The sequence below is a fragment of the Echinops telfairi genome, unplaced genomic scaffold, assembly GCF_000313985.2.
Source record: "Echinops telfairi isolate 266 unplaced genomic scaffold, ASM31398v2 ScPeMD7_23;HRSCAF=83, whole genome shotgun sequence".
In the NCBI taxonomy this organism is placed as follows: domain Eukaryota; kingdom Metazoa; phylum Chordata; class Mammalia; order Afrosoricida; family Tenrecidae; genus Echinops; species Echinops telfairi.
The window spans coordinates 79034545-79046169 of NW_022103920.1; the positions used below are offsets into that span (position 1 = coordinate 79034545).

Sequence of the window (11625 nt, forward strand, 5' to 3'; positions counted from 1 at the left end):
CTATGGCAGTGAGTTTGTTTGGGTTTGGGGTCACATGGGGATTATTGGCGGTCATGGACAAACCTAGGTGTAGCAAGCCTTCCCACCACTTCACAAAGGCATTGACAACACAGCAGGAGGGCGTGGGGAGCAGGCTGTGGCTCCCTCCAAGACCTAAAAGCCACAGTCTTGAAACCATGCGGCTCAGAGGGCAACAGAACGGCCTGAGAGATTCTAGTCCTCGTCTACCACCACCACAGTAGCCTTGGGCCAATGGGTTCATTTTCTTCAAAGAAGATAAAGATCCATGTGCTCAAGCTGGTCTTTGGAATATGGCTTGTAACGATGAATACATAATTTAAAAAAATGATTCCATCTTAGCCACAACGGCTGCAATCATGGGCTCAAACACACAGACAGTTGTAAAGATGGCATGGGGCCAGCAGTGCTTTGTCCTGTTAGGTATGAGGTTGCCATGAGCCGGAGTCCGCTCAGTGGCAGCAAATAACATCAGAGATACAAATGCACTGAGATGTCTAATGGCCGAAATGAGACACAACTCCCTTGAACTAATGAGTTGAATGAGCAAAGCCAGTTAATTAAAATTATACATCATTTACTATTAATAGTGTCAGGATCCCCAAAGGAATTTATAATCCAGGACCTGGACGCACAGACGATCACCCCTCCCCTCCCAACATGGCACCCCTCCACTCTCTGCTGTTTCCACAGTGCACTGTCCATCATTGTCCATTTCGGTCTCTTGGCCATGGCTCTGAGAGGTTTCTAGGTCATAGCTAGTCTTCTGTGTGGACCTCGCTTAAGGAAAGAAGACCAAAGCGAGCAAAGCAGAGCCTGGTCATGGCCATCTAGTCAGGCCCACAGCGACGCTGCCGGAGCAAAGAGCCAATGAGCCGCTCCTGCAACGATGGGTGGTGCATGCGCTGCTGGGAGGGTTCGGACACTTATGGCCCTTTCCGACAAAGCAGAGGGGAACACATTGCTGGGCTCTCCTCCCACAGACGGTGGCGGTTTCGAACTGCTTGCCTTTTGGACATTGCTACTTCATAACTGTAATTTTGTTACTGTTATGAATCAGGTGAACCCTGTGAAAGGGTTGTTCAACCTCCAAAGGGGTCGCGACCCACAGGTGGGGAACCGCTGCTCTAAGTTCTTTAATGCTCACCCTTCCCCCTCCACTATCAATATCCTAGTTCTATCTTACAAATCTGGCTAGACCAGAGCATGTACACTGGTACAGATCAGAGCTCTCAATACACAGAATCCAGGACCTATAAACCACTCAGGACCAGTAATGCGAGTAGCAATACCATGAGGGTAGGGGGAAGGTAGGGGGAGCAATGATCAACATATAACACTCCCCCAAAGGGGAAGAACAACAGAAATGTGGGTGAAGGGAGACAGGTGATGGTGTACAATATGAAAAGAAAAATCATTTCTAAATTATCAAGGGTTCACGAGGGTGAGAGGGTGGGGGAGGGAGGGAAAAAAGAGGAGCTGATACCAAGGGCTCAAGTAGAAAGAAAATGTATTGAAAATGATGATGGCAACATATGTACAAATGTGCTTGATATAATTGATGTATGGATTGTTATAAGAGCTGTAAGAGTCCCTGCTAAAATGATTTAAAATTAAAAATAAATAAAACAAATGATAATGGGGCTCTTGAGAGTTTAGATTGAGATCACTGGAGCACAGAACAGGTGGCAATAAAGTGAGCACATGGGTTTTTTGTACTCCAGTGCATCTCAAAGGTAACGTCACCCACTACAGTAGACTGTCAGGTGGGCAGTGACATAATGAAAAAGGCTGGAACACTGTGTGAATCACCGAAGTGTGGCACAGTGCCACGAAGTGAGGGCATGCTATAGGAAGAACTGCTCCTGCTAGACCTGCTCAACACAAGGCTGCTACAAACCTTCAGTTATGAAGTAGCGATGAAAATAATTTTATGGTTGATGGGTCACCACAACATGAAGTATTAAAGGGTCGTGGCATTAGGAAGGTCAAGAACCACTGAGGTAGAGGAATGCTGTTTGTTTCATTTGTTTCCTCAGTGCTATACTGCGCCCTGGCCGGCTTATCCCTTCCTTGTGACCCTTCTGTGAGGGTATGTCCAATTGTCTACAGATGGGCTTTGGGTTTCCATTCCAAACCCCCTTGTTCACATTGAAATGGTTGTTTTGGGTCTTCTGATGCCTGATAACCGATCCCTTCGACACCTCCTGATGGCACAGGCTGGTGTGCTTCTTCCACGTGGGCTTTGTTGCTTCTGAGCTAGATGGCCACTTGTTTAACTTCAAGCCTTTAAGACCCCAGATGTTATATCGTTTGATAGCCAGGCACCATCAGCTTTCTTCACCACATTACCTTATGCACCCATTTTGTCTTCAGCGATAATTTCGGGAAGGTGAACATCACAGAATGCCCGGTTATTTGAACAAAGTGTTCTTGCATCGAGGGAGGACTTGAGTAGAGGCCCAATGTCTGTCTGCTACCTTAATACTTAACCTATAAATATATATACATAGACCTATATCCCTATCATTATATATTAATATAGTTACATATGTACATGCCTATGTTTGTACCTCTATAAATGTCTTTGTCTCCTAGTTCTTTCCTCTATTTCCTTTTACTTTCCTTCTGTCCCACCGTCATGTTCAACCTTCATTCATCTCGCTGTACTTCCTCTCGGCTACACTGCACTTGATCAAACCCCACCAGGCATTCTATGCCATCCATTTAGATCTCTTGTTGTTCCCTTGTCCCTGGGGTTCCCCCTCCTTTTCCCCCACGTCCTCCTCTCCCTTGTCCCCCTGGACCATTCGGTCCTGTTGTTTTCTCCTTGGGATTATTTACTCTGCCTCTCTTATGTAGACATGAAAAAAAGAAAAAACAGCCTATGAATAGTTCCAGGTCTGCCTGCTGACCCTTACAAATGTTTTCCGATTGGGTCTGATGCAGTGCCAAGCCCTGGGCCCCGAGTCTGAAGTCTGTTTGCAGAGTTCCTAGGGGCCTTTGTTGCTCTGCTCCCCTTGGTGCTCTGTTGTGCTACCTTCGTGTTACGCCCTGGTGTGGGGGGCTCAGAATGGGCATAATTCCCGCACTGTGTCCTCGGTGCTACCTCCTACCCTCCAGTAGCACTGTGGATCAGTGAGGGAACATCGTGTCTTGTTACTTTTATTATTTGAAGGGAAAAAATACAAAATATGAACAAGGTTTCTTTGCTTTCTCGCTCCTCATTTTCCTTGTCTAAAAGTTTTGGGAAATTCCTTTCCTATTTTACCCTGTAAAGGAGTTTTGTTTTTTTCCCTATTGAAAATATAATGGTAAGAAGAATCGTAAGATACTATCCAGCTTGGGAGGTTTAAAGGCAGCTAAGTGAGTTACAGGAGTTCTGCAGCAGTGGCACTGTTGGGTAGGTGTTGGACTGCTAGTCAAAAGGCCAGCGGTTCAAACCCACCAGCCACTCTGAGGGAGAAGGGTGAGGCCGTATGCTCCTGTAAAGATTCGCAGCCTCAGAAACAGCACAGAGGATTGCTACGTGGCAGAGAGAGTGGTGGGTGAGTAAGATAAAGAACCCAAGGCCAAACCTTCTGCCACTGGGTCAATGTAGACACATAACAAGCCTAAAGGGACCAGGTGGAACTGGCCCCGTGGGGTTCTGAGACTGTTACTTTTTATAGGAGTGCAAGGTCTCCTTTTTCTCCTGCTGGTGGTTTTGAACCGCTGACCTTACCGTTAGCAGCCCAGTGCATAGCCACCAATCTACAATTAGATTTAATCATAACCTAATGGGGGCACATTGTGGTGTGCCATCAAGTCAAAACCGGCTCCCAGTGACCCAGCAGGACGGAGCAGAATGTCTTCACAGGGTTGTCTAGGCTGTAATCTTTATAGGAGCAGACCATCCCGTCTTTTCTCTGTGTAACTAGTGGGTGCAAACCCAAGCACCTGAGTGCTTAATCATTGTGCCACTAGGACTCCTTCCCAGATGTACAATATACATTTATGGTCCCATTGCTATTTAAAAAAAACACGTGCACAAGATGAATCCCTTCTCTACTTATCCTGTGAGGTAAGCATGGCCAATTGCCCCTTCACAGATGAGTAGACTGAGGCTCAGGAGATAGAGCAAGTTATCATCTACCTTGACAGTGCTTGCTGGTAGATAACAGAGGCAGTCCTACACAAATTCTGCTTTTCAGCATGCTAACCCACCTTTCTCTGACCCACAGCCCTGTCATCCCAAGTCGCTGGCACTGCGCAGGCAGGCCCCAGCAATGGATCCAATTCAATATGTGCAGGGGCAAGTGATTTTCTGTTCAACACCATCATCATTAGCTTTGACAATTAAATCCTTGTCCCATTAGCCCAGAAAAGGCCATGGAGAAGCTGATCCCAATGTCACGGAGCCGGGGGGCTTGGTGTTTCCATCTAAGGCTCAGTAAAGCATGGGAACGACTGGCTGTGGAGCCACGTGGAGCTGCCCAGCCCTACACCGTGGGTGATTCAGACTGTCATCTGGCAGCCACAGCTTTCTAGCAATTACCCGTGGCCACTTAGTGTCACTGTTAGGAAATCAGCGTTGGGACGGTTCCCAGCTCCTCATTGAACTCTCGATAAAAATTAAGAGTTAAGAAACTGGCTTGGCTGCAACCTCTTAGCATTTTTGAAAGACACACCTGGGGCAGGTGAGCGTGAAGCAGGCCACCTGACCGACAGCTTGGATGAGCTGGAGACTGCGCCGGGCCAGAGAGAATTTGGAGATGGCCCCAGGAGCTGGTTTGGGGGTTTTGTTTTACCCTGGGGTACAGTGGGGCTGGAAGGTGCTAGCAGTTTAAAGCAGTGAATGGGAAGACTTGAACTTAGCCAAAGGCTGCTGCTTCCCCCTTGAGGTTGTTCCGAACTAGACCCCGTGGTTTCCAGCATCATCTAGGGAGTTTTCTTCACTCTCTTTCGTTCCAAACCAGAACAAAACCCACCTCACGCCATGAGTCCATTCTGACTCCCAGCGACCCCCCAAGACAGGGTGGAAGTGCCCGGGGAGTCCCCAAGACTGTGACTGTACAGGAGTGGAGAGCCCCGCCTTTCTCCTGCGGTTTCACATTGCCTACGAGGTTAGCTCCCCTGAAACCCAAAGGCACCCAGGGAGCTCAGTAAGTTACTGCTGGTCGAAAGGTGGGCAACAAGTACCTACCGGCTGCTCCGAGGTAGAACGCAGGACGAGGCCATCCACTTGGGTCAAGCGTTCCCCTCTGGAAGAGCCTGTGGCCCAGTTAGCTCTGCTCCGGCCTCCCGGGTCATGAAGGGTCAGAAGAGACTGGAGGCAGTGGGTGTGGCTTCCTGAAACCCTGCGCCTTCAACATTCAGGAATAGCTCTTGGAATGCTAGTACATTTTCATTTATGCAAATGGATGTTGACAACGTATTTAGCTGAAAGCAGGCAGACTTTGTCTTCATTTTTGATCTGGGCTGTTGCCTCTTTGTTTCAAAATTAATCATCTGAAGAACTTCACAAAGGGCTCTAATGAAAAGAAAATAAAGAAGTAAAAGGCTAGTGGGTGGGAGGGAGGCGCCCACAACACTGTCACCTGAGCTCTCCCTTTTTTCTCTCGGGGATTTTTTTTCTTCAACTTTTTCATTAAAGATGCTGAACATTTCGTGTGGCTGAGCCTCTGCACTATAATAGCGATGCAGGGGCCAGCTGGGGGTGGGGAAGGGTCGGGGTGACTATTGTTTTAAACATTTTAAACAGTAAATACCAGCAGGGTCTCAGAAATTCTCAGCTGGCAAATATTCAGCCTCTTCCCCACCCTACAGCACTGTCTGTTCTCCCACCTCCCATGGCTCTGCTCCAAGAAATCTTGACACTGGAAATTAGCTCAGCTCCTTGTAATTTAAGCAGGAGTTAATTTAAACAAATGGTTCTGTTACCATCTGGGAACGGCCTGGCAGAGAGTTAGAAAAGCCCTCTAAAATGTTTAGTCTGTTTTAGTCTACATTTTCCTAATATTTTGCTTTATGTGTCTCATTCTAGTTAGCAACTATTACTGGGTCTTCATCTTTGCCTTGCCCACTTTCACCTATCCAGCTGGATTCCCCGTGCGTACCTCCCCCTGCCCCCTCCAGCCTCCCCCTCCTCTTGACCCAGTGCTTCCCTTCCTGCCTCTCCGGGCTGACAGCGCACGGCTGGAGGCTGGTGAAGGGGCCTGTAGAAGATGCTGCTCACCTGAGTTTGTGCGTGTCATACAGCAGACTCCTGTTAGGTGGGGTAACTGCAAAGAATGAGAATTTGGGAAAGGACCTAAAATCACAGTAGATTTCAAATTTCTAAATGCTGTCAAATGATCACAACCATCATAAAAGTAAAAGACATTATATATACTGTATATACAATCTTAATATTATAATAAATAATGTATTACTCAATATAACAACATAAAAGTCACTGCCATTGACTTGATTCTGACTCACAGCAACCCTAGGGCACAAAATTGCCCTTTTTGGGTGAATAGAACTAACTGTCCCTTTGGGTGAGTTCTTAGTAGAACTGCCCTTTGGGGGTTCTCGGGCTCTAAGTCTTGGCAGGAGGGAAAAGGCTCATCCTTCTCCCTCTTAGTGGTTGGGGGGTTCAAACTGCTCACCGACTCCTAACCCACTGGGGCACATTCGAAACAAAACGAAATCTCACTGTCAGCAAGTTGATTCCGACTCAGGGCCACCCCATCGGTCAGAGTCGAACTGCTCTTTGGGGTTTCCAAGGCTTGATATCTTTACGAGAACAGAGAACCTCCTCTTTCTCCCAGGGGGGGGTCTAGTGGTTTTAAACGGCCAACCTTGCAGTTAGCAGCCAACCGTGTCACCCACTAGGCCTGGACTGACAGGTCTACCACGCATTATTCCCTACACTTTTTAAATACTCTTGTTATGGGAATGATTTTTGTAAACTCATTTTAAATAGAAAATTGATTTATTGTTTCCTTTACCATGTTTGATTAAAATTTGTTCTTCACTACTGATAATGTGATTGACACTAAACTTTACAACATAGTTTTCTTAATAGCATGTCCGTTTTCAAATGATCAGATTTGGGAACACTGCTATTAAGGTTTTTCTTGTATAATCTTTAAGAAATGCTATATATGGAAGACATGTATTATTCTGTATTCTGTTGGCTACCAACCTCCTTGTTGCAGTGGGCCGTTATAAAAACAAAAAGGCAAAGTACTGCATGACCCACAGGATAGAACTCCTGCTTTGTGCGGACTCAGCACCACTGAGGCCTGAATCCTCTGCCTACAGGATGGCATTGCGATGTCCGGTTCTACACAGGCTAGCTCTGGCTTCGTGCGTTTGAACCCTATTGGTCCCCATGACACATGTTCTACGGTGCTGGCCACCTTGGTGTCTGGACGCCAGTGAAGCAGCACTTCAGTGTATTCACAAGAGCTCCGTCTGCACGGGGAGTGGTTATGAGGCTGGGCTGCAATCCACATGGACAGCAGTTCAAAACCACTAGCAGCTGTTTCTGTAAATCATTAGAGTCTCAGAAACCCACAGGGGGTGGCTCTGAGTCAGCACTGACTTGAATCTTGATGACGGTGAGTTTTCCTACAGAGACAAGGAGCATATCTTAGGTCGAGGTGACCTCCGTGAGAAACAATCAGACATTAAATAAATATGCAAGACTCAAACTAAATGCATCTGCTGCGCAGTCCATTCCTTGGGTCTCCAAAATGACTGGGGGGATTATGATGCAGCCCCTGGGCGCTCAGGGGAGTGTGAAGTGGAAGGACACAGCAGTACAGCAGCCTTAACACATGCAAGGTAACATATGTACGTGATTCTTTTCCAGTTTTACAAAAGGTCTAGGACCATGTGAATATATTCTTAGGTCATGCCAAGAACCTTGAAACCTGAACAAGTGAGTACCTCTGAAACACAAATTGTACTCACCCACTCACTGCTATGAGTCAATGCCAAGTCACAAGTCTTAGGGACCCTATAGAGATGGGTAGACCTGCTCCTGTGGGTTTTCAAGACTGTAATTCTTTATGGGAGTAGACAACCTCAACTTTCTCCTGAGCCGCAGCTGGTGGTTTCAAACCACTGACCTTTTAGTTAGCATCCCAGTGCATAACCACTATGCCACAAAGACCCTGGCTTTACACAAATCTGCTTCTACTAGGAGAGATATTTCAATTTGGAGTTTTTGTTTGGAAACAGTAACAACCAAAGATTTAAGAATGACCGAGACCTTATTCTGTAATAAAAATGAATTTAGTGCTTCTACCTATTTGTGTAGATAAAAGTCATGTGTGGCTGTTTGCACAGCTGCAGCTACTGAGCAACATTTCAGGACCAAGGCCTGTGAGGAAAGCATGCCGGGGGTGGGGTGGGGTGGGGGGGGATGCTCCTGGAAGATGATTTGGCGAGGCGCACCTGAGCAGGTTAGAATCAGCATCAGTTTACATAGCAGGAGATTCCAGTGTGGCGGCTTTGGGCCCCCTTGGAAACCCTCTGTCAGCATGACCCAAGATGTCAAGTTGTCTTGTTAAGACAACTCCCTCTTTCAGAAAAAAACAAATACAAATAACAATCTCCTTCTTTCATTCCACTCAAGAACCTCATTCTTGTTTTGCCAGCTCCAATAACCCAGTTATTGTGTATCTAATTGTGTGCCCGCCCCCCACTCCATTATGTGCTCAGATCCCAAGCCTGAGGACATGATCTAATATGCAGGAGTCAGAAGTTTGAGATGGAAGAGCTTATCCTGTCCCTCACAAGCATTTGCAAAGTACTCACGAACCGTAGATAAATGTTTACAAAGGAAATCACCATTATCTGGATAATAGCCTTTACAGTTTTTCAGTTTTACTTCAGAGCCACATGTACGTACCAAAAGAGCTGAGTTTGCCGACCCCTGATCTAATGAACTCACCCTTCCATAATGCAATTTAATGTGATGTAGTTAGTGAAGGTCATACCAGTATAGGGGTGGATCATAAGCCAAATTAACTTTTGATTCCTAAAAAGAACAAAATGTGCATACTCTCTCCCAAACAAACAACCGCGCCCCTGCCATCAAGTTGATTCTAACTGATAGCACCCCTGTAAGGCAGAGTAGGACGCCCCGTGCGTTTCCAGGATGCACACCTTTCCCGGAGAGAACGCCTCATCTTTCTCCTGTGGAGCAGCTGGTGGTTCTGAATCGCTGACCTTGTGATTAGCAGCCCAACGTGTGCAGTAACACGTGAAACCGAGGAGATAGGAGGCGTATGAGGATCATCTAAGGCAGTGGTTCTCAACCTTCCTCATGCCACAGCCCTTTCCTACAGTTCCTCATGTGTGGTGACCCGACCCGCCACCATAAAATTATTTTCGTTGCTACTTCTTAACTGTCATTTTGCTACTGTTATGAACCGGGTGACCCCTGTGAAAGGGTTGTTCGACCTCCAAATGGGTCACAACCCACAGGTTGAGAACGGCAGATCTAAAAGCAAAGAATGGCTGGCAGCAAAAAGGGAGAGAGAGACTCTCAGAGGGAATTGTCATGACTGAGAATCTGATTTGCATGTTTAAGTTCTAGAACTGTGAACAAATACATTTCTGTTCTTTAAATGTGGTATTTCTGCTACAGCAGCAGTAGGCCACCTACACACTGTACACACACAAACCGAAACCACTGCCCTCGGGCCCTTTCCTACTCATAGCCACCTCCATAAGCCTGCCGAGGCTGTAAGCATGAGGGGAGCAGACAGCCTCGTCTTTTTTCTGCAGAGGGGCTGGTGAGTTTGAACTGCTGACCTTGTGATTCACAGTCCAACACTTATTTGCCAGCATCACCAGGGCTCCTCCCGATGAGTAGTTGGCAGGAAAAAGGAGAGGCCCTTTTGGTTGTCTGTTGTGTGGGAAGCACAGCCTCTATTTGGGGTCTGTTTTTATTATTTATAGCCCTCTCAGGCTTGGATATCTGTTCCCCAAGTGAAACAGAGCCTTCTTTGTTGGTTGGGCTTTTTTTTTTTTTTTTAATCCTAAAAAGTAGAAGGGTGAACCTCAAAAAACGACTGACTAGAATAATAACCACTTGCTTAAGTCTGAGCTGAAAATGGCCATATCGCTTCCTTCCCACTCCCTATCCCCTGCTGAGCCCAGGAACTTCCAGGGAACACAAATATCATCCAGGCAACAGTTGCCCTGAGCTAGCTAAGCACCAAAGTGTTGCGCTTTTTTTGTTGTCGCTTTTTTTGTTGTCGCTGAGAATAACCCTTCCCAGGTTTCCCTTTGAACTTTAGAAAACTGAGAAACTTCAGGGCCAGCCAACCCAGGGGCACGAAAGGAGATGGTTGCCCGTTTCTCCAGGAGAACTTTGAGGTGTTTGAACTCTGGCTTGGTGATTCTATTCCCAGAAACCTGCCTCCAGAGAGCCTCTGACATGGAAATGTTGAATGCACACTGACATATATGCAAGGGGGCTAGGTTTGTGGCTGTTACCTGCAAACTCAGAAGTTCAAAACCACCGGCTGCTCTGAGGAAGAAAAGCGGAGCTTTCTACTCCTGCAAAGAGTAAAGTCACAGAACCTCACGGGGCAGTTCCTTCTGTCCTGTAGGATCGCCAGGAGGCAGAGTCAACTTGATGGGTTTGGAATTTTGGGTAAGAGTAGATGGTGTACAGGAAAACATGCTTATAATAATTTTGCGCGTGTGTTAAAAAAAAGAAGAAACGAAAAAGTTCTAGTTCTAAAGCTAATCCAAACGAAAAACCTTCAGATGTGTTAATTTCTGAAAGATGTATCTTAATATAAATCAATCACGGTAAATAAAACATTTAAACCTGTGAGCTGTCATTATTTTAAAGAATGTTTCCTGATGGTCTTTTAATGCCTAACCAAGATCGACCACAAACTTCTTTATTCCTTGACAAAGTTTTTCGCTGTTTGTAAGAAAAAACTGTTTTATTTCATTAGGTAGTCATTCTAGGCATTGGTGTTTATTAACCTGCCAGTCCAGGGATGGGGAACATCTGGCCCACAGGTCATATCAGATCTGCGAAGTCATCCCTGCCAGCTAACATCATATGCCACTCCAAACAGAAGCAGTGCCAGCCACCATATTTTCACTGTCATGGACCCAATGCTGACTCACAGCGACACCCTGTGGGTTTCTGAGACAGTCACTGCTTTCAGGAGTAGAAAGCCCAGTTTTTCTCCCAAGGAGCTGGTGGTGGTTGTGAACTGCCTGCCATCAAGATTGCAGCCCAACTTGTGACCACTACATTACTAGGAGGGAGTTAATTTAATGTTTGACCAGTATGGTCTATGAATGATGTTATAAATATCCAAGTGACCCTTTGGAAAAAATTGGTTTCCCACCCCAGTGACCTTAAAACAATTCAGAGATACCCAATCACAACAAACCCCCAGTGCCATCAAGTAGATTCCAACTCATAGCAACCCTATAAAATCCAAGACAGATAAACCCATCAGAAACAGTAATGGGAGTAATGATTCTCTGAGGGTATAGGAAGAGTAGGAGGCTCATAGATCTATTTCCCCATCCTCATATAAATATATTTGCATATGTACATGTCTTTATCTAGACCTCTATAAATGCCCTTTG

The 11625-nt window shown here is 46.2% G+C and overlaps 1 protein-coding gene across 1 annotated transcript in view; it reads right to left on the reverse strand.

Annotated features, from left to right (window-relative positions):
• The window catches only part of CDCA7L (cell division cycle associated 7 like), a 139515-nt gene that overhangs the window by 125381 nt on the left and 2509 nt on the right, over positions 1-11625 (reverse strand). The window contains exons 2-3 of the mRNA XM_045288658.1: positions 6236-6281; positions 5204-5530 (exon numbers count right to left, since the gene is read on the reverse strand). The gene's annotated coding sequence lies outside the window, so the exon portion shown is untranslated. The remainder of the gene's footprint in view (positions 1-5203; positions 5531-6235; positions 6282-11625) is intronic.